This window comes from Pleurodeles waltl, chromosome 4_2 (assembly GCF_031143425.1).
Source record: "Pleurodeles waltl isolate 20211129_DDA chromosome 4_2, aPleWal1.hap1.20221129, whole genome shotgun sequence".
In the NCBI taxonomy this organism is placed as follows: domain Eukaryota; kingdom Metazoa; phylum Chordata; class Amphibia; order Caudata; family Salamandridae; genus Pleurodeles; species Pleurodeles waltl.
Genome location: NC_090443.1, coordinates 959,470,840 through 959,493,650, shown reverse-complemented (window position 1 = coordinate 959,493,650; position 22,811 = coordinate 959,470,840). Strand labels below are relative to the sequence as shown.

Sequence of the window (22,811 nt, the reverse complement as noted above, 5' to 3'; positions counted from 1 at the left end):
AAGCATTTGCAATGCAATAGGTCACTGGTTTGCTTGAATTAGAGCTATTGGCGCTATAAATTCATAAATGGATGTTTCTTACCACATAAATTGAAAATGAAAAGTAAAAGAGTTGACATAAGCGAGCCGATTCAAAGTGCCATGGCCGCCATGAGCATCAGCACAAAGGAGAGAGACAAAAGGAAAAATAAGTTCTCTCGCAGTCAAAAATATCAGAAAACGTGCAACTATCCATGTAACAGGGTCGGTATCCAAGGCGGTAACAAAACCACCCCAAGGAGGGACAAACATGAAGTATTTACCAATGATAACAAAGGATTTTTGAAAGGCAAGCCCACGAACGAGTGAAAGTGATGGGCGTGCGGTGGGTGTGGTTAAAAGCCCACAAGACTTACAACAGGTCAAAGTGCTTGCACCTTCGACCTAAAAAGGAGAGACTCCTCATCTGGACAGCTCGTAGTGAGTTGCACACTCTAGTAGAAGTAACTCCGAGTCTGAAATCTTTAGTGCTGAGGATTAGGCTTGGTTAACCATCCTTCATTTTTCCATATACTACGGACTACAGGCTCCCAGAGACGGAGTTGAGCACCCACATGAGAAAGACCTCACTATTCTGGCAGTGAGTGTAATAGTCTTGCTCAGAGTTCAATTGTGTTTTAACATTAAATAATTGTATCTTCATCTATAAGTTCAATAAAGGTTGTCCAAGTACTTTATAGTTACATATTAAATGTTTTGTTTTTTGATTTTTTTACATTACATTATATTTATTTAAATTCTAACTATTTGAAACTTTAGCAAATGGCTCATTAGGAAAAGTTGCAGGCTTTCTGTGAGAATGATCTCTGAATCACATAATTATGAAAAGTTACTAAATCCATCGTGTTTCAGAGTTTAAATGCTCAGCCTGACACCAAAGCTTGACAGACCATCTGGGCTTCACATAGTGACAGTGAGGAAAATGCTGCTTCCTAAGGACCTTCTTTAGAATTTAGCTGTGTGGGACATCTGCCAAAAAGTGGCAGCTGTCCTGTTGTTTTAGTACAGTGGACGGACATTCACTACTTTTTAGCAGACATCCTGCATCCCCAGACCTCTATGGAAGGCTCTAAGCCTTTACAGTCCAACCTATGTCACTCATGACATCCATCTAACAGCATGATAACTACAACAGGAGCTCTAACAAAGGCCTAATGAAGTAAGGAATGTATGTGCATCAACACCACATCTTGCGTGGCTCAGATTTTATATTAAGTGGGAGGTTGAATCTACCTACGAACCACTGTTTTTTGTAAAACTTATTTCTAAGGCGCTACCAAGCTAAAGCAAAAATGTTTTTTGGCCTCACAATGCACACTTTGCCACATCAGTGCCTGGTAGTGAAGGGAACTACATTGTGTGGATGTGCTCTTTGTAAAAGGGCAGGATGCTGTCACTCACAGCAAAGCTAGCCAACGATTGAAGTGGACTAACCTACCGCCCCATGCTGTATGCAGTAGTGTGAGGAATACAAATATGAATGAGACAATAATAGACCAATGGATGCAGAAGGCTGGCTGAACGTCCTTGTACCTAAGTATATTGTATACATCATTTTAGTAAAATCAAAAGGCCTTGGCTAACATCAGACCTAAATACAGAGACTATGAGCAAATAAATGTACCCTATCACAGACCAGTCACTAGAATGCCCTTCTCTTGGTATACTGTTGGTCAGAAGGTCAGTAGCCACAGTAGAATGTGTCGACTTACATTCTGGTGGAAAGGTTATAATATTAAACCTCCTGCTTCAAGACTACACACATAAGAGGCATATAACCCGGAGTCCCCAACCTTTGGTTCACAAACCTAAAACAACAAAGAACTACATATCACAACCACAGCAATAAAATAAGTGCAAAAACATTTCTTAAGGTCACATTCAGTGGCATCAAAGTGGATAGAACACTGTTAGATAAGTGATTGGGTCACCAGCACCATTTGGAGAAATGGAAATGGAAGAATACATCTGGGAAAGAATATCTAGACAAAAAGAGGTTAAGATGGTTGCCCAAGGAGAAAGGGATATCGCTGGATTCCTTATGACTTCTCTGATCAGATTACTTTAAGGAGTCCTTTCCCTTCTCTCACCAAGGGTACATTATTCCCCAGTTTCCTTCTGCAAAATCTGTTCGGAGATTTTGAAGCAACCAGGCCCTGTTTATTCATGGTAGCTTACATGGATAAAACTACTAGATTGCACTAGGTACTGGAGCTGCCATGCTTTTTCTTTCCCTCATGGCATTCTTTATCTTAGAAACAGGTGCCTGTGATATATGCATCTATTATGACCTTTAACCGGGGCCCAGCTAAAACTAATGACATGCTTGCTCCCTCTCAGAGGAACTAGATCACACCATTTTAATCAACATTGTTGGACCAACCTTTAGATGTGGGTCACTAAGTGTACTATGAACCTGTAGTCAGTTATGGCTAAATTGGTTTGTTTCTATATGATATGATAAATGCCTGATTGATCACTATGCAGTGATTTGCATCTTTGGTGTGGTTGTGGTGTTGACTTGTGGTATTGATAATTAGCTCGTTTGCCTTGCTGTAGTAGATTGTACCTGCACATTCGTACTATTCACAGTACTTCTTTATAAATGTGTTTCCATGTCTGGATGCAGAAACAATGCCTGTGTACAGAGAAAATATGGAGGACATCTAACAGCTTGGTCAGGTTTAATTTAATTTGATGGTATGTTGGCTCATGATAGCCAAGAATCTAATGACTAGTGTGCTGAAGTAACATATCTTGATTTGTTGCCTAGGGCTAGTTGCTTATGCAATGTTTAGTAGCCATGCTGCACAGCAGCACAGAGCTTTACAGTGTGACAAAAACTAAGTTTAATATGTGCTATCATGCAGCCACGGCTAATCGGCTGTTTTTGATTAAGTGCCTTAGCACTAGAGGCATCATAGTCCTTTTTTAAATAATTATTTTTACCAATGCTGCACAGCAGCCACTCTGCTACAGCAGGCTACAAATCATTGCAAAAGTTGCCAATGCCCATGCTGTACAGCATGAACAAAAGGCAATAGCAGAGCCAATAGTCTCTAGGACGAGACCTATTGGCTTTGTAAATGTTTGTTAAGCTCGGCCCAACACCCATGTGATTCTGAGCAAATCAGTTCATCTGCACATGTGTGAAAAAGAAAAAAATGGCATTTGGCAAAAAAACGTATCACATAAAAAAAGCAATTGCGCCCATGTCCATGTCTTGATGAAAAACAAATTGGAAGCAAATAACATCTGTTGTCGAAATAAACATCCACTTCAAAGGAGAAAAGGGCTTCTTGGAAGTGCGTGTGGCTAAAACATATCTACAAATGGCAAGAAGTTCAACAAGGATGCAAGGAAAAAGAAAAAAATAGAAGTAGTACCCCAGTCATAGCGCAATCAGCAGAACGACAACCTGAAGCAATAGGTGCTTGGTCCGTGCTCCAGCCAAAAGAAGAGGAGGTGAAGCCAGCAGGCGCTGGATTATTAGAGTTCAGAAAATAAGCATGACAATGAAGCTAACAAATATTATGCAATGGGCAGACTCCAAGCCCCTTGTTGTTTGCAATATCTCTCGTGACAGCACATGCGCTGCTGCAGATGAGGCCTAAAAATTGATAAAATCTTGTGTGGTAAAGCAACTTAGGGCCTGCTTAGAGCCTTCATTTTCAAATGCAGATTTTTCCACTAAGCATTTCTTTTCTGTCAGTAACCTTTGACATGGCTTTTCGTTTAGTGGGCATGTACTGAGAAATCACTGCACATGTTGCTCGTTCTTAGTAAGCCATCTAATCTGTACACTCTTTCAAAGGCTGGGCACACAGAACATGATGCCTGAACATTCTGATTGTCCTTGGACACAGCTCCCCGTTTGTAGACAAATCAGAGCATCGAGCTTGCACCTCTGACAGTGTGACACGGAAGGTGCTTGTGTTATAAAAACTGCCTCTGTCCATATGCAGTAGAAGGGCACTTCCACTGGGTCGATCCTTGAACTTAGCACGCAGGCCCGAGATGCAGCTTGGCTAACTCTGATGCTGATCCTGAATTTTGACCTCTACCCTGCACAGGACAGGTAGCCTGCACTACACAGGACCGGCTTTCTGGCTTCCCAGTACATCTTACCCAAGTGTGGGGGGTCAGATTTTCCCAATAGATCTGGTAAAGGGTGCTCCCTCTATGCTCTCCGCAGTTAATGTGGTTACAGATAGGAGTGTACAAACACAATAACAAAACCATGGTTGAATTGTTTATCTTTTTCACCATCTTTGTAATGCTGGTCATCATGCTGTGTCTCGTTTGCCTAATAATCGCATCTCATGTTTTTTATGCAAAAATGAGACTGTTGCAATAAATGCTCTGAAAGACATTTTTACATCTTTCATTTGTCTAATCTTGGGTACTCTGAGTGACAACAAAAGGGTAGATCTGTTTCCACAATTTCCGTGGGAATTTGAATAGTCATGTTCAAGGTTGCAAAACCCATCTGGTACCCTGGTCTGTTTAGGGGTTCAGACAAGACACTGTGAGCTAGACAGGAATTGTGGCAACATTTCCTGATGGTATATGAGGACTGAGCCCCTATACTCTGATGTTTATGTTGACCAGATACACAATACTACTTGATTCATAGGAACTATATAACACTTGCCAATGTACTCTCTCAGTTTTGTTTGCAATATCTATGTTTGAACACAAAATAAGTAATGTAAAATGTGTTAATAATGCTCTCATTCTAATTTAACTTTAAAACACCATTGCTAATTCCTGTATCTTTTTTTGCAGTTTTATACAGTGCAAACTCAACCCAAAAGTATTGGACAGCGTCACATGAGCACCAGTTACATTACACAAGGTCACATTTTTTTTTTCTTTTTTTAGGCACCAGGAGATTAAGGGGGTCATTCTGACCCCCGCGGGCGGCAGTCGCCGCCCGCCTGGAGGGAGCCGCCATATGGCCGCTCCGCAGTCGAAAGACCGCGGAGGCCATTCTGGCTTTCCCGCTGGGCTGGCGGGCGACCGCCAGAAGGCCGCCCGCCAGCCCAGCGGGAAACCCCTCCCCACGAGGAAGCCGGCTCCGAATGGAGCCGGCGGAGTGGGTATGTGCGACGGGTGCAGTGGCACCCGTCGCGTATTTCAGTGTCTGCAAAGCAGACACTGAAATACAAAGTGGGGCCCTCTTACAGGGGCCCCTGCAGGGCCCATGCCATTGGCATGGGCACTGCAGGGGCCCCCAGGGGCCCCACAACACCCCTCACCGCCATCCTGTTCCTGGCGGCCGGAGCCGCCAGGAACAGGATGGCGGTGAGGGGGTCGGAAGCCCCCATGGCGGCGCAGCAAGCTGCGCCGCCATGGGGGATTCCCAGGGCAGCGGAAAACCGGCGGGAGACCGCCGGTTTTCCTCTTCTGACCGCGGCCAAACTGCCGCGGTCAGAATGCCCTGCGGGGCACCGCCAGCCTGTTGGCGGTGCTCCCGCATCCCCGGCCCCGGCGGTCCTTGACCGCCGGGGTTGGAATGACCCCCTAAGTGATTTGCCCAGAATCACAGGATGTAAAGTTTTTTGGCAACTTATTGGATTTGTGTTCACGTCCTGTAACAGCATTATCCATTTACTATGCTGTGTGACTTGGGTGTGTTGGTGCACACTGCTTAAGAGCAGAATCCCTGTAACATGGTGTTTGACTGGGGTTGGTAGGCACAAACTATGTAACAGCAGGACTGAGTAATGTGGAGTGTAACTAGGGTGTGTTTACACACACTATGTGGCATTAGACATGATCCATGTAAAATGCTGTATGACTGGGTGTGCTTGCATAAACTGAGTAACAAAGGCTTGTAAAATAGCAAATATACTAGACACTATGGCCCTCATTCTGACCTTGGCGGGCGGCGGAGGCCGCCCGCCAAAGTCCCGCCGTCAGATTACCGTTCCGCGGTCGAAAGACCGCGGCGGTAATTCTGACTTTCCCGCTGGGCTGGCGGGCGGTCGCCTTCAGACCGCCCGCCAGCCCAGCGGGAAAGAGGCTTCCACGATGAAGCCGGCTCGGAATCGAGCCGGCGGAGTGGAAGCTGTGCGACGGGTGCAGTTGCACCCGTCGCGTATTTCACTGTCTGCGCAGCAGACAGTGAAATACATGTAGGGGCCCTCTTACGGGGGCCCCTGCAATGCCCATGCCAGTGGCATGGGCACTGCAGGGGCCCCCAGGGGCCCCGCGACCCCCCCTACCGCCATCCGGATCTCGGCGGTCCGACCGCCGGGATCTGGATGGCGGTAGGGGGGGTCGGAATCCCCGCGGCGGTGCAGCAAGCTGCGCCGCCGCGGAGGATTCAATGGGGCCGCGGTACACTGGCGGGACCCCGCCAGTGGTGCCGGTCCGACCGCGGCTTTACCGCCGCGGTCGGAATCCCCATTGGAGCACCGCCGGCCTGTCGGCGGTGCTCCCGCGGTCCTCCGCCCTGGCGGTCAAAGACCGCCAGGGTCAGAATGACCACCTATGTATGTAGTAACAAGGTGGTACATTGGTTAATGGTCAGCAGAATGGTTACAAAAAGCCACTATAATTTTTTCTAACATTACATTTAGAGTTAGCCACATGGAGATTATATAATCTGCTCAGAATCACACAATGAATGGTCAAGTACCGAACCTAGGATCAAAACCACCAGTACCAGTCTTCAAGATTAAAAATGTAAACCTAAAAAAAAAAATTTAAAAAAGAGTGCAGTTGTATAATTTTCATGTTTAAGTTATCAGCATTTGTATAGCGATTTTCACATTTAAAATGGCAGCAATGCGTCTTTTAGGTCGAGCGCGCAAGCGCTTTTCAACCTGTTGTAAGTATTCTGTTGGCTTTTAACCACACTGATCTCATGCCCACCACTTTCACTCGTTCGTGGGCTTGCCTTTCAAAAATCCCATGATGTAATTGGTAAATGCTTTATGTTTGGCCCGCCTCGGGGAGCCTTACTGCCTTGTAGACTCAGCCTGCTACATGGATTATTGCACAATTGTCGATATACTTCAGCGTGGGCGAACTATTTTTTTCTTTTGTCTCTCCCCTTCGTGTTCCATAGTGGCCATCGCCCTCACAGCGTGAACAGCACAGAACAGTGCGAACTCCATCGGTGGTATTGAAGCACTGCTCACATTGTTCACACTGTTACCAAATCAGAATTATTTCTTTTGGCTCTCCCCTTCACGCTCCATAGGTTTCACAAAAACACTTGTAATTGATAAATTCTTTACGTAAAAAAAACACAGAAATCCTCAAAGCGGCTCTCCCGACACAGCGGGAGAGCTGATACTACAATACTCAGTGCACTCTGGAAACTCGCTCATAATGGTTTGCAGGCCATTACTTTTAGAAAACGTTTTTGCTCATTACTCAGCCTCTAGTGGTGCTAGGACAATGGAACCACCACCAACATGTTCAGGACAATGTGCTCTTTCTGTCTACATCATCCCTGGGTCCCCACACTAGGTTAATGGGGACCCCAAAATAATAACCCCTCCCATCATTCAGTGTCGGTTTAAGCTCTCTCAAGGCTGGAACTTTTGTTTTACAACTGGAAGAAATTTGTGTTTTAAGGGCCTTTTTTCTAATATCATTGCAGTAGGCCTGCTGACCCTAAACATGTGTAATACGCTATGCCCTCTAGGGGTTACATATATGGTTATAGTGCATTACTTTCCGACATTTTTTTCATGTGGTTATACCCTGTAGGTGCTAACTATATGGTTATATTACAAAATTACTTACAAATGTTATTTTCATTGTGGTGTCCTCTAGGAGCTATTCTGAGCATTACAGTCTTTTGCCAAAAGTTCATTTCTGATAAAGGTTTTTATTGGGTTTACATGATGATTGTATATATTTTAATAATCTCTCCTTATTGCAATTATGACCATGATTTAGGCCAACTTAACATCCTTGTTACACTATGACTGTTTGAACACTCTTGATATGTGTGGGTGAGCCTTCTAGTTTATTTCTCTCACTCCTCTGTGGCTGTCTTGTGTCTTTTTGGGGGGGAATTGTGTTAGCCAGCCAGCAACTCAGATGGTGGGGTGGTATTCTATTGGAATTAGCATGGCAGATTTAAATTAGGATGCTAAATGGCAACATTTTCATTTTTGGCTGCAGATAGAGGAAGACGATAAATGGAAGTGCTTTAGTTATATGCAGGGCCCCTGGAATTATATGTCAGGAAAATACAAAATTATGAGGCAGGGTTGAGCAAGTGATGTGCCAAGAAAAGTCCAGATATGAATTTACAATGCCAGTAGCCACCTGCAGCCCTTTAGTGTGTATCTTTAAGACACATTTGTGTTTACAGAAAACTAATATCTCTAGTAAGGAGCCAGCTTGGCTTGAGTAAAGGAAAGAAGGGGCTCCTTCCTCGGTGTGCACTAAGAGCTGCTCCCCTGGGTTTAGGAAAGCTATAATAGAAGAAGAGCCTGCCTCCTGCTTCTTGTGTGTCCAGTGCCCTCTAGGAGAGATCTCCAACCAAACTGAATATTGTGCACTCAGTGGATGGAATGTTCAAGCAGTATTACTGCCCTTCTGTCTCTGCCTTGTTGAAGGTCCTCACTAACAACTCAGAGACCCGTCGGGACGATTGGAGTTGCAAAGAAACTGATGCTCCCCGGCTGCTCCGCCTCACCCGTTCGTCATCTGGCCATTCTGCCCTCACCCTTCCACCCTCCGCCCCTGTGAATTGCTTGCCCACTGCCCGTCAGCATGCTTTATGTCAGCTTGTGTTAGCCTGCTGCCTGTCACCTGCCTATTGTCTGCCTGCCTGGCGCCTGGAGCTACGTACCTCTCTCTGGCCCTCCTGCCTTCTGCCCTCTACTCCCTGCTAATTGCTTGCCCACGGTCCGTCAACCTGCCTGTCCTCTGCCTGCCTGGCGCCTGGCGCCCGAGCTACGCCTGGAGCTACACGCCTCTTTCTGGCTCACCTCCCACTCAGGTAAGGATCCCGCAGAAGCACTGCGATCCTGTGGTCTTCTCTGCAGAGTCGGGCGGTTGTGATTCGGAGGAGAAGAGGGGAACAGATTCGGGGCAACTTGTAGCACTGAGTCGTGGGGAGAACTGGAACTGGAGAATCGGAGATTTCGGCATGGCAGGGTAAGTGCCCAAGGAGGAGCTAGTGCGGCAGTGACTGTGATCATAATGGGACATAAAGCTTAAAGGGGGTATAGATCCCTCAGGGGGTTGATGTGTTGACCCGTGCTTTGTGGATGCGGAAGCGGTCCCTGCTAAGGGGCCCAGCTTGCAACCAGGAAGAGTGGGAATAACAAAATAACAACAAACTCCTTTCATTTCCTCCATCCCTCCTTAACTAATTGACCTCCTGAGTGCTCGTGCCCCTTGACCGCAAGGTGGTGAGGTGTGGCGGTGCATTTTAGCACAACTAGAATTCCGAGAAGCCTGTAAAAACTGCTACTTCAGAAGGAAACCCCAGTGTAAGAATTACCCTTCCCCACTTGGGAGAATGCGATCAGGGAAAAAGAGGGCATCTCCCCTTCCAGCAAAAAGAAGTAAGAGGAAATACAAACCCCCCATCTTGCAAAATGTGCACTCCAAGCGATCAAAAAAGACCGTGGAAGAGTGCCTGACCTTGATTTCTCCTATTACACATATGTTTCGGGAGGAAGTAAAGGCGCCCTTCCTCATCCTATCTCCCCAATAAAAAGCAAAGGTAGCTTTGAATATGGAAAATGGGAGAATGTTGGCTCAGATGTGGCTCAAGGGTGTCAACAAGTGTCCATGGAAAATCTTCCATTCTTCAGTTTTTCAAGACCCAAGGGCAATGCTACATACCGATCTCTTCATATATAAACGATTCAACTGGGTGCAATTTGGAATATAGTCAAGGGGACCAAATCAAATCGGAAGTAGACAAGGAGGGGGCAAAACTCCCCCTGGGTATTTCACTCCAAAAAACAGCCAGTAAAGAAAATGATTGGGGATCAATCAGTGATTTGGACCTACTCACTTTGAGATCACGGTCCCTTGCTCCATCTCCATAACAGTCCTAAAAACTCCTTGAAGAGAAGAGACCTGATTCCCCTCGAGGTGAATGTCATCATCAAGAAGGCAATGACCTTGGAAAACTCGAAACTGAGGGATGGTGTAAGAGCTTGTGAAAAGCAACAGTCTATTGCCCCTTACTTTCTGGAAACCGGGGCCCGAGCCCCAGCGTGGGCAGCAGGAGTCAAGTCAATGACTGTCAGAGAGGCACCCAACAGGGCTTAGGTGAACGTCTACTCATCGATCATAAAACTGGTTCCCCATCTGGGCCCAAAAACACGCTACTTATAGCGCAGATCAGCACGGGTTACAATCAGATGAATTTGTCCCCTCGGGAACAAAGAATTGCAATAGGGAGTGACCTAACGGAATCCCCAAAACATGGCTATCCCAAAGAGAAAGGGCATAGAGATTTGTGAAACTTCACAACTAGCCATGGACACCTTGTCCTATCAATATACAAAAATGGACTGCAGGTGGACTTGCTAAATATAATGGCACAATCTTTCTCAGGGATTGATCAAAAACTGGCAGATCTCAATACCTTGATTAAACGAGCTCAGAACTATGCGGAAACAATAGAGCACGAATGTACCTGTGCCCCAATAATTAGCAAATTAGCTGCTCTCCCAGAGGTTGTAAGCATTCTGATGTCTGACTTCAAAGCCAAACGTATTACCCTGGAAAGAAAGAATGATGAAACAGGGCGGAATGTGGGAGAACAGAGGGGTAGGACAAATGGTGAAAGGGAGGGAGTGGATATAATGGACCAAGACGTAGTGAAGGCGAACCTAAGCTCAGGAAGTGAAGATATCTTAAAGGTACTAGTAAAAGAAGTATCAGAATCCAGAGAAGGATTACTTAGTCAGACCCCACTGTCCCTTTCTTTACCTTTCCCCATGGTATTCAAGATCCAAACCCAAAATGCATTAAAATTACCGGCAACCAAAAGGCAGAGGAAAAAACAAAGAAAGACAGGAAAAAGCTGAAGGGTGAGCAGGGGGTCACCGGTGACACCACGATAAGTATACCAATTTTCACAAGTAGCGAATTCGAGAAAGGGGAAAACATTTTCAAAAATTATACAAAAAACAAGAACAGTACCTCAGAGGCTAAGATGTATCCATTATTTAACACCCACAAAGGTGGACATCATTCCCCAGTCCCTATTGAGTATACTCCACAATTAGAGGAGGCAGGAGCCGTACCTATTTTGGAAACCATAGGCTACGGTGAAAAGAACGTACAAGCGTACCAAGGTCCGGGGGGGGGAAGACCTCCAAACTTAGGACAGAAGAGGGGCAAAGAGAGAATCTTAAAAGCAAGGTTGTTGAAAAAGGTTCTGTAGCAGCAGACTCTACAATAGATGCCATTGTAAACAGGGAAAGTGGACCAGCAGGCAGAATAACGTCCCCCCCTGTGTTTGAGTCCCAGGGAGGGGGAGGCCACTTAAGGCCCACTATGGAGCAGAGTATGATAACTAGCTCAGACAAAGGTTCGGGACAAGAACATCAGCCACCGAATGGTAGAGAAAGATTTCCACTCATTACTACGAATTACCAATAGGGTCAAGAGAGTGAAACTAATCAGGACCTAATATTGTAGGGTTGTCGGCAGGATTCGCCTGGTAGTGGAAATAAGATAATTTTCTCTCCAAGATACCAAGATACCAGACTAGGCGCCCACAAGATATTTTAAATAGTGGGAATATATTAACACTTCTGCGAGCAATACCACCATTGGAAAATATCCAATCGGTAGATATTGATTATATAGAATTTGTAGTCCCTGTAGGGTCGGCATACAGCTCCACCCGAGAATCCACTTTGGTGACTTGGTCTTCATCACATGTCTCCAATAGGGTCTTTAAGGAGAAAAATGTTTTTCATAAATGGGGAATTTACTTATAAATCCCCCAACAGATCAGTTATCCTGAACCCTTGGATCCAGGTAATCGGGCGGCAGAAATCACTGCAAAGAACAAAGCTCAAAAACCCTATACAATTTTGAAAACTGCAATTGGGAATTCCACACCGGCCATCTACCACCCATTAAGCTATACACTGGACAAGGGGCGGGGATCTGGCCAATTAAACTTAGGATGGCTCTCAGCTGCTCTCCATTTCTTAAAAATCTGTTCCTGGACTATAAAAGGGATTAGAGCTAATAATCAACGTAAGGATCTAACCCTATTAAAAGATTTTCAAATTGTGTTGCTTTAGGAGACCTGGGCACTAAAACCATTTACAATAGATGGTTACCTGGGCTTTTTTTCTCCAGCTAATAAGGTAAAGAATTTTGGTCGCCTGAGGGGAGGCTTGGCGATATTTATTGCGGTTGGGTTGAGAGTAACCTGTATACAGCTAAAAGAAGAACATGCAGACCTCATGGTAGTAAGAGTGTCAAACTGGTATAAAACGATAGGGAGACCCCTTCTGATAATAAATGTTTATGTACATCCTGATATTCACTCTAAGAAGCTTCTGTCCTCCAAATTTGTCGACGTAATTTTAGCAGGGCTCCAAGAACCAGATACCCCAGAGCTATTAATTGCAGGGGATTTTAATATGAAACTATTGCAACCTTATGAAAGAGAGGAACATATTGTGCAGCAGGACCTTAAATGGTCAGTCCCACAGCAATCTTTAGGGAATATAGGTAGCAGCACTACAGATTTTAAGGCGGCTAGTTTGATTAAGAATCTGGAGGCGCTTGATCTTAGAATTCTGACCAGTAGGTATCCACAAGATACCCCTCCTGCGGCCACCTGTTACGCCTTTGTAAGGCAATCCCTAATTGATCATGCACGGGTTACGTTGCCGCTTGTAACCTTAGTCTCCTCTTATTGTATTATAACGACAGAGCTAACTGACAATGGTCTGCAAAGTATTGAGATCAGTCATAGTTATCCTAAGCACAAACCATCTGCAACCTCTTCCACGAACCTGGTCTCCACCAATAATAAGAAACCCCGATGGTGCGGAGATTCAATGGAGACTATTGGTAACAAAACTCAAAGGCACTATTCAATAAACTCATATGCGATCCAATTGACAATCCAATTATCTTATGGTCAGTATTCCTGGAGGAGTTCCCAACCACGTTTTTATCTGAGACTTTCCATAAACCTCACCAGTGCTATACGCGAGAAAATATAAGAAATAGAGAATTTATAAAAGCAACAGCTGTCACTAAGCAACTAAGGAAGAAGAGGAATAGATTATTAAGCTTGGCAAAAAAGCATCCATTTGACCCCTACATACATACAGAGTTAAAGAGTATAAATAGCTTATATCGGAGACAGATATGGGAGGAAAAAGCAAGGAACAGTCAGGACTTTTGGGCAAAGGCCCTATTTTTAAGGACACAAAAGAGCTCTCAAGTATTCTGGACACTGATAAACAACCTAAACAAAGCCCCCACAATTCTGCCCAGTTCAGATCTTTCCGAATCATCTTGGTTTGACTTTTTAACCCAATATTTTAACCAAGATAAAAATTGCCAAGAAGCGGTCCTCTGCTCTGGGAGGCCATTAGGACTCATGGCCAGTTAATCTGTGATAAGATAACCTGTCACAGGCTTAATGAATAAAATGAACAAATGTTCTCCGTTGCTCAGATTACCAAACTCATCAATAACAGCAGGCAGGGCGGGATACCTGGCCCAAACGGGGTCCCAAATGCCCTCTAGAAAACAAACTCAGGCTTCTGGACAGAGAGGCTGGTTGCGGTCTATAACAACACACTGGAGCTCCAAATTATTCCAAACTCTTGGAAGGGGGACATTATTCACCCAATTTTTAAGGGTGACTACCGTACCAACCGCGATAATTATCGCCTAATTACTCTAACCGACTCGGAATCAAAATACTATGCTGGCTCCCTTTTGGAAGATCTCCGAGATTGAGCAGAAGGAATCAATACTATCCCAAATAATCAGACAGGCATTGTTAAAGGTCCAGAAACAGCTGTAAACATTCTATCACTCACCACCATTATAGACAAATATAAACAGAAAACACAACCCCTGCAGTTATGCTTTGTGGATTTCAAATCCTCCTTCGATTTGGTACAGTGTATCCAGTTATAGGCAAAATTAGCCTCCTGGGGTATTTCGGCGAAGCTATTGAAAGCAATACAAATGCTATACACAGATAAATGGGTTAGAATGAAAATTGGGGATGGCTCCTTCTTATCAAGGAAAATTGGGACTGAATGCGGCCTAAAACAAGGCTGCGTGCTTGCGCCTTACCTCTTCAACCTCTTTGTATCGGACTTGTCCTCCCTGCTAGATGAGGTGAATGCTCACCACCCAAGATTGGTGACGTTACAGTGATAGTGACATTGTCTGAATTCTCAGTAATAAACAGATTGGAAATAAATGAGAAGAAGAAAAAAACCATGGTAATAAACAACAGATTAAATAAATAAATAAGTGGTACCTCCAAGTCCACATACTTGAGCAAGTTAAAACTTATAGGTACTTGGAGGTTCTATTTGATGAGATGAGGTCCTTTTCTCCCCAGAAACTTGACCTAACCCAAAAAGGAAACACCCTGTTACTCGCTTTCCGTACCCTACTAAGATCACTACAGACCACTGCTACAAGTGATTACCGCCAAACTAATCCCAAGTGTCACCTATGGGAGCAAAGCTTTGAGAGGTAGGGACGCTATTATTTTGAACCAGATAGTTGGGAAAGTCTTTAGAGCTCTTTTCCATCTCCCAAGGAAAGCCTCTCAGGCCCAAATTAGGCTCGAACCAAGTAGTTGCAAGACAGGGTGCATACATTAAAGTCTGGAAACAAGTACAACAAGCTAAGGGAAATGGGCTAAGTCAAGCGCTCTGAAAAGAGATTAGTATGAACCCAAGAGCCCCATCACGGTTATATTTAGACCAGGCCCTTGACAATCTGGGGGCCCGCTCATTATGGGAAAAGTCTTTACCACTTGGTGCTTTTAAATCAATCATTAACCGTACCGTGAAAAGAAAATCTTTAACTGTGGATAAGAGTCTTTTTGCTGGTAGATCTCATGCTTAGGCTATTGTAAATGGGTACAAAACTCTAAAACGTCAGTCGTATTTGGACTTGGGCTGGTCAAGAATAGAAAAAGACTCATTTACCAAATATCGATTGGTCTTTTTCCAGGGGGCCTAAACTATGCCCCACGGGTAGGCTCTGATATTAATTCTCCTTGCCTTTTATGTGGAAGCAGGGTCGGGAACCTACTACATTTGATTTGTATATGTCAAGGTTTAAGGCAAGAAGATAGAAAATATCTTAAGGTTGCCTTTAACCATAGAGTCATACGCACATGCAGGCACGCGGTGATCGTTAGTTTTAGTTCTTCAGACACCATGCTGAATTCCAGACCAATTACATTTTTAAGTCAGGTTTCAAAAAAATTGGACGCCCAAATCAATTTAATCCCATTTGATGGTGCAATATGAGTTGGTGTATTGGCAGTTCTTATATTTTGTCTAAATCTTAGGCTCACTGGTAATGTGGGTTATTGGCCGCATAGCTGTTCTTCCTTATATGGGCCTCAGTCAATAAATCTTTTAGTTAAGTCTGGTTGCCCTTACACAAATCACTCCTGGGAGTATAATTATAATGGATATGGTAACAGAATTTTATGTAAGCATATTGATTTTAATTAAGGAACATAAGGGCTTCTACAGATAGCATTTTAAATGATTTATGGTTTCTTTTATATGACTTATGTATTAAGCTATGTGTGTGGTATAGACGATGCAATGGTTTGGATTAACCAAGCATTTAATTAATTAATAAATTCAAATTCAAATCCAGCTCTAGCTCAAGCAAATGCGAGACCTATTGCATTGCAAAAGCTTGTATAATCCGGGCGCCCCTATGAAGAAATATATGAAAATGTAGTATAAAAACAGCTAGCAGCACTGCACACAGAGAGTCTCTTCGCTCCTTGCCCATCCGTGTCCTCTCTACACACAGACTCCCTCAGAAGCTGACCTGCTGCTGAGGCACGAGAGCAGTGCAAGGGTTAACGCGTTCAATCCCTTCGCCCCGGCACCTGAGGGCTTTAATAAAGCAGGAAGCGCGGAATCGCAGGATTGAAACTGCATCACATGCAAGCGCCCTCATAATCACTTCATCTACCGCTCATCGAAACTGTCTGCTTCAATTTCTCACAGCCGCAAATATGTAAAGTAGGGCCTGCTAGGAAGCCAGATTTACATATCTCAGTGGAGCATAACGCATTTGCGGCTCTAGAAGGGGTTTCAGAGGGGGGCAGACAACGGGCCACGATACAACTAGCGGGGTCACCTGCGACGAGACACTGTATAAGAGAGTGTGCGCGCGCGTATGTGCGGGCGCGTGTGCATGCACGTTTGCTTAAAATGTGTAAATCTGACTAGGTGTACATATCCTTATCTTTGTGTAGTAAATACACACACACACACACAAGTGACATCACTGTTAACCAGTGCCTTCCTAGAAGTACAGGAAAACGCAAGTCCCTTTAACGCGGTGCTACCATGCCTTGTGGGGCCGGCAGATTAACATCAGTCCCAGCCCTAGGGACAACTCATTCATCCCCCAGGTCCTTCAGAATATCCAACCCGACCCTGGCCACAGTGCAGGGTACAACCCTTTGGTGCTGTTTTCGGGAATTAAGAGGTTAGCTCTGGCGCTGGTCCTCCCAGCTTTTGACCGGCAGCCCAACACAAGATGGCGCTAATGTGCGGACACCAGGGGCCATATTACACAAGTGCTCTGGGGCGTAATGGGCATTTGCACCCGCTTTATGCACTTTGGGCGATATGTACGAACACTTTTTCCCATAGACACAGAATGGGTAAAAAACTTTGCTACATCTGGCCCTTTGTTATTACAGAAGGGGGCCGCAAATGCTTGTGCAGCCCCTTCCTTAGTAATACAGATAGCACTGGTGCCAAAATAGCACCAGGGCTATCATTAGAGGGCTTTCCCTCATTTGTTTGGGTCGTGGCCCCATGCAAATGAGGGAATATCTTTGCCTCTGAGCCTGCAGCGTATTAATGACAAACATGAGTGTTGAGACAAACATGCCTTTAGAAGGCGCATTGAAAGTGCGCCACAAAAAGGTGGATCTCTGGAGGGTTAAAAGGGGTCCCATGGATCCCCCCCAAACATCCCCTTGCAGGCAGGTGCAGTCACTCACTGCACCCGCATGCAATGGGATCTCTAATCCCTTTTGAAAGTGAAGGTGGGTTGCCGCCTGCACAGAGAAACAGAACAGTTTTTAAACAGCTGCTCCGTATTTCTCTAGAATGTGTGTGCCGGCGGGCAGCACGAGATCGCGGTAATCCTGAGGGCAGCGCATTCTGTCTAATAGGGCGCACTTTCTATGTTTGCACCCGGCACACCTGCTTTAAGGTGCGCCATGACGCAAACATGGAAATTGAGCCCTATTTGTAATGTGGGACTAGGTATCAGCGCAGACACCCCTGTGACTGGTGTCCCTCCATGCCCTGACAGCCCCCACTGTCCAGTAAATACGTGTCGTTGATAGTTGTTTGAGAGGACACTAGAGCAAACCCCGCCCACCTCTCTGGAAGCTCCAGGGGTGAAACTTTCATTGGTGACACATGTGTCACGACACTGGGGCCCAGAGGCCCAGGAGGTCCACTAAACCCAGATTATTGCTGTATTTTAGAATTCAAACAGCAGGCAGGTGGCCTATTTCCTTCCTTGCACGAGGGCCCCGGAAGCACTGGCTACATCACTGCTTAGGCTTCCTAGTGGGTACAAGAGAGGAGAGGTAGCTGCCACTATGCGCAGGATTCCGATGGAGCTATTGGGAGTTTAACAACCATTCAGGAAGTCTTGCTCCACCCCTCCATTTTGAGATGGGCAGGTCATCGCTAAGCACCACCCCCCTTTTCAATAACAATAATATTCAATTTGCTCACTAGGTTCAGGATGACTGAGGACGAATGTTCCTTTAGGAAGTTATTAAAAACTTGGCTGTTTGGTTGATTAGAACTTCATAAGTGACCTGGTGGATTCTAACACTAGGCGGCCCCTGGAGGGTTATAGAAGTCCCCTGGGCTATACAAGCATGTTTGAATTTCATCGAATTGCCGCGGTCAGTGCCCTTGTTTCTTCATATATTGGTATGACCAAATGATCTGCAGTTGGGCAATTCTAGCTATTAGGTTTTCCATACATTTTGGGATGAAAAAAAGGGTAAAATAGGTTCTCAACAAATGAGAGGTTAATGTGTGCTACTGTGCACATTCAGGGTAAGACAATCTTGGCAACTCTTACACAAGAAAGTGTTGATCTTATCACAAAGTGGCTTAAATAGCAAGATTGTGCCGACTATCACAAAGGTGTCCCACCACTGGACTCTACAAACCCACAGATGACCAACAGGCAGGATATTTATGCCAGCTTGTTTATGGCAGCAGTTAGGAGGTGGAGAATCAGACGAAGACAGCAGAATGTATGAATAAGGAAAGATGATCAGTTGTTGAATATCAAATCTGTAAAGATGTGGTAGACTAATCAATAGCTAGAACACATACTGACACTATGCATAAGCCATACACAGTGGTCTAAAACAAAGTAATGTAGTCCTCCTTCAGAATGTGATGAGGGGCATCTGAGATTTCCATAACTCAGAGATATCTCTAGGCTTCAGGCTGAATGGTGGCCCGCTGAAGGATGGGGCAGTGCATAATTTGAAAAAATTAAGTGGTAAGGCCTAAGGTATTACACATGAGTGCACTGCAGTGGGCACAACCCACAAATCACTTTAAACTGCAGGTTAAAGTACATGTCTTATAATTTTTTAAGATATATTAAGTAGGAGAAATTCTTTACTAATGTCCTTTGATTACAAATACAAATAAAGCGCCACCAAGTGGTGGTTTCCTATAAATACATGCCAATGTTTAGAAATAAGTGCTGAATCCGAGCACCAGCAATCACCAGCACAAATTAAGTGCTGGGGTGCGGGACCCCCTCCGTCGCAGGGGCTGCAGGGATCTGACTTGCCCCCTGGCTGTACAATAGATCAAAGGTATGCTGCACCTGTGGGATAGCAGAACACAAATACTGCCAGCTCCCGGGTCATACTCCCTTTCCTAGTACATGCAAAGAGATAATTTTGTGGAGATTTAATTTACTTTGAGTTCAAAGTTTCAATGTAGTCGCACTAGTACAGGAAACGTGAAAGAAAGTCCAGCATGCAACCAAGACCGATGACTAATAAAATATCCCTTACTACATAAGCTTGACTAGTGTTAAACTGAGTGTTTGTGATCCATTTTAGAATCATCACCGCCATGATCACCCCCCTCAAGAGGAAAGCCAGTGCTGGAGTATAGTTCATCCAGAACCACTCATAGTCCTAAACAGGCAGTTGACATCTGTTGACACAAGGAAAAGGCCCACACTGTAACACAAACTGACTCAGGTACAAATGGAATGATACGTGCCTGTGTTAGCCCACAGCTCTCCTTTCCAGCAGCGAGCTTCGATTTCCCAATTACAGGAGGAACATTTGCAACAGGCTAGAAATTGAGCATGAGAAACATCATTAGGGAATAGTCTGCAATTTGATCAGCAGACATCATGAGTAGCTTTTCTGGTGGTTGCTCTGTACTCCCAACATCCCACTTTCTCAGGTGAGGGACACTCGCCCATTATTGATTACACCCAAAGAGAGTAGACCATGATACAATTTGTAGGCATATGTACCAGACACAAGCTGAGACCACCCACATTATGCCTGTGATCTATCTAAAGGACTCCACTGGCACAGTAGTATCTGGACCTTGTATGGGCGCCCAACATGAGTCTCAATCATCAGTCTGTTATATGGTTTATGTAGGGATGTCCAACATTGATCTGGAAGGACCGTATCTATCTCAGATTAATAGTTATGGCTTTTCCTTAAGTAACCAATAGAAACCCACTCGGAATCCACATGGAATCCCAAAAAGAATTACTAAGGCGAAATGTTGAGAACCCCAGTGCTGATGTCAGGGCCTAGGACAGTTCAGTCAGAACCCTTTTACATGCCCACGAAAGGCCCAAGAGAGCTGTACCGCTAGCGTGCATCAGTTGAGCATGGCATCCATCTGCACAAACACAGCCTGCACAATCCTTCCCAGGATCCTGGAGCGCAAGAGACATGGACAGAGAGAGACAGGATCAGGGAACAAGAGTGAGATTAGGCTTATGCAAGAGTTCTGCTAGAAGCAACAACACTACCTCTGAGATCAGCCTTCCTTGACAACAGAGCTAAAGCCCACTCACTAAGGCCAACTCCCTGCTCACCAGCCCAAATCATGTCAACAAGGAAATCAGCCAGATACACTCCATCTACCAATTCACATAGAGTGGGAAGTGATCTAGAAACTAACTTGTTCAAAATAAGACCTGACAAGACCTCAAGTTGATGGATTTGACCAAACTGCTGACATGGGATTCTCCCTGCAGAGACAACCTGGAAGCACCTTCCACATAAAAAGACGCTCGTCAGCTTGTAGGATCATGCCCCTTCAAAACTAAGGGCCTGAGTTAGATATCGGAGTATGGTGGATTGTACCTGGTCAGGGTGATGGAGTAACATATTCGGTCGCCCCCATCGAGTAACCCCAATCCGAATTTAAAAATATTAGCTAGCCCAGGGAACATCTCTGACCATTGGCAGGAACCAGAGTCAAGGCAATTCCTGTCAACATGGCAGTGCCACCCTGCACACATTCAATGTGTTTTGCTGCTTTCAAAAGCAAAATCCCATAGCGGATTTTTCTTTTTGAAAATAAAAAAAAACAAATGGCCCCTCTCACCATGGAAATTCTCTCCCACACTTTAGGGGGTCATTTAAATTTGTTTACTTTCTCTTACAGTCACGTTTTTGATGACAGTATTTGAAAGTAAAAACTGACCATTCAACCGCCCACTCTAAACCAGGCAGGCAGTCAGACGGTTAAACCTCTGACAGTCATTACTCCATCGGGCGGGAAGAGTCTTTGTCCCTGACAAACTGAAGGTCTGCCGGACTCTAAATGATCCTCTCCTCCAAACTGTAAATCAGACCCAAAATCCACAGGGAAAGGTAACACTAAATATAAATCCACACTTGTCTTACTAGGGACCTCAGTCTGCAGATGGCACAAATTCACAATCGCCGACAAATGCAGTGGCCTGAAGAGAACTGAGTCAAGCAATTGGTGGATCTGCACAGTATAAAAACTATGTAACTTAACAGATAGAATGATGCCTACCTACTGTTTCAAGCATGATAAGCTTACATTCAACTTATAGGCACCCTTTACCCTTGAGCATCAATTCACCGAAATGCCAGGGGTAGCGGAAGTGACATCACACGCCCTTTGACCTCCACTTTCACTCACGCACACTTATACATACAAAGTCACACTTACATTCACACTTTCACATAAACACACTCTCACCCGCAAGCATGCACACGACATACATTTAAAAGCATTTTTTACTTACCTCAGTTGCCATAGAAAGGCATATTCCAAGTAAATGTACTCTTTTTACTCCATTTTCATTACACTAATAGTGAATAATATTTTATTATTCATTATTAGTGTAATAACAAATTGACAGAAAACAAAGCGAGTGGAGCCGCAAGTGGCGTAAATAAGGACGAGCTGCCCCTGTGTTCCTGGCACTGAATTTGCCACCTCTGAGGCCAGGGGTCGCAAAGACAGTGCCAGGGGTCGCAAGGGGCAAGCCAGGGGTCACAGCTGCGACCCCAAGCTACCCCTAAATGACGTACCTGCCTTTACCGCTTGCAGGAGTTGTCTCTCAGTCTCGCTCCTATTTAAAGAGATGCCCTTTAGGGCACCTCCCGCTGTGCTGAAATGTGGAGACAGGAGGACATGGAGGAGGAGAACGGGAGACGTAAACTGGCATTAACTTCCCTGAAGATGTACTCGGCAGCACCAGTGGGTTGTCCTATATCTCCGTAAGAGCACAACACGAATTACTGTCACCTCTGCACAACAATTACAGCTGAAGGGCACCTTAGGCATGCGGCGCTGACACGCATTTCATGTTCAGAAGCGAGGATTCCTCCTCTGGGAGTTTTCTGTAAACACTCCAGAGGGGGCGGGTTCCAGGTGAAGTCTTGGACAGAGAGCAGAGTGAAATGTACAGTGGAAGTCAACGGTATGGGGTCCCTGTCGGCCTACAGTTGTAATGTTCACTTTAACTTACAGTATAATCTTATTAACGTGTAGTACAATTTAAAATATCATGTATGTCCAACCTGTTTTTAACTATGTGATTCCCTTTAAACTTTTGCACTCTGTTGCCTCAAGCCTGCAGTACATTCCTTATGGGTATTGAGTTGCCTTCTGCCCACTGAGCTGTCAACCCTTCCTCGCTGCCACTGGGGAGACACTCCATTTAAACATCTTTGTTGCATTGTTACTACTTCAATTTGGCCAAGAGAGCTTTGTTGCATTGTTACTACTTCAATTTGGCTGCGAGATGTTCTTGTCTTTAGTCATGTCTCCACGCGCCTCATTAAAGGACACTTTTGAATATTTTCATCTGGATTTTGTTTGACGATCTTTCATCTGGATTCTTTGGATTTTGCCTGTGGGGCTGTACTTTTGCTCCATTTTTTTGGGTGGCGGCATCTTGTTTTCGCCTTTTTGCTTTGGCATTGGAATCTTTCCTTTCCGGGGATTTCTTCCTACAATTGTTTGCCTTTCCAG

The 22,811-nt window shown here is 44.9% G+C and overlaps 1 protein-coding gene and 1 long non-coding RNA gene across 5 annotated transcripts in view; one reads left to right on the top strand and one right to left on the bottom strand.

Moving 5' to 3' along the window:
- B4GALT2 (beta-1,4-galactosyltransferase 2) overlaps positions 1-22,811 on the bottom strand; it is a 625,157-nt gene that overhangs the window by 281,355 nt on the left and 320,991 nt on the right. The window lies entirely within an intron of this gene.
- LOC138294234 (uncharacterized) overlaps positions 9,061-22,811 on the top strand; it is a 33,523-nt gene continuing 19,772 nt past the window's right edge. The window contains exon 1 of the long non-coding RNA XR_011203288.1: positions 9,061-9,171. This is a non-coding gene — a long non-coding RNA (uncharacterized lncRNA). The remainder of the gene's footprint in view (positions 9,172-22,811) is intronic.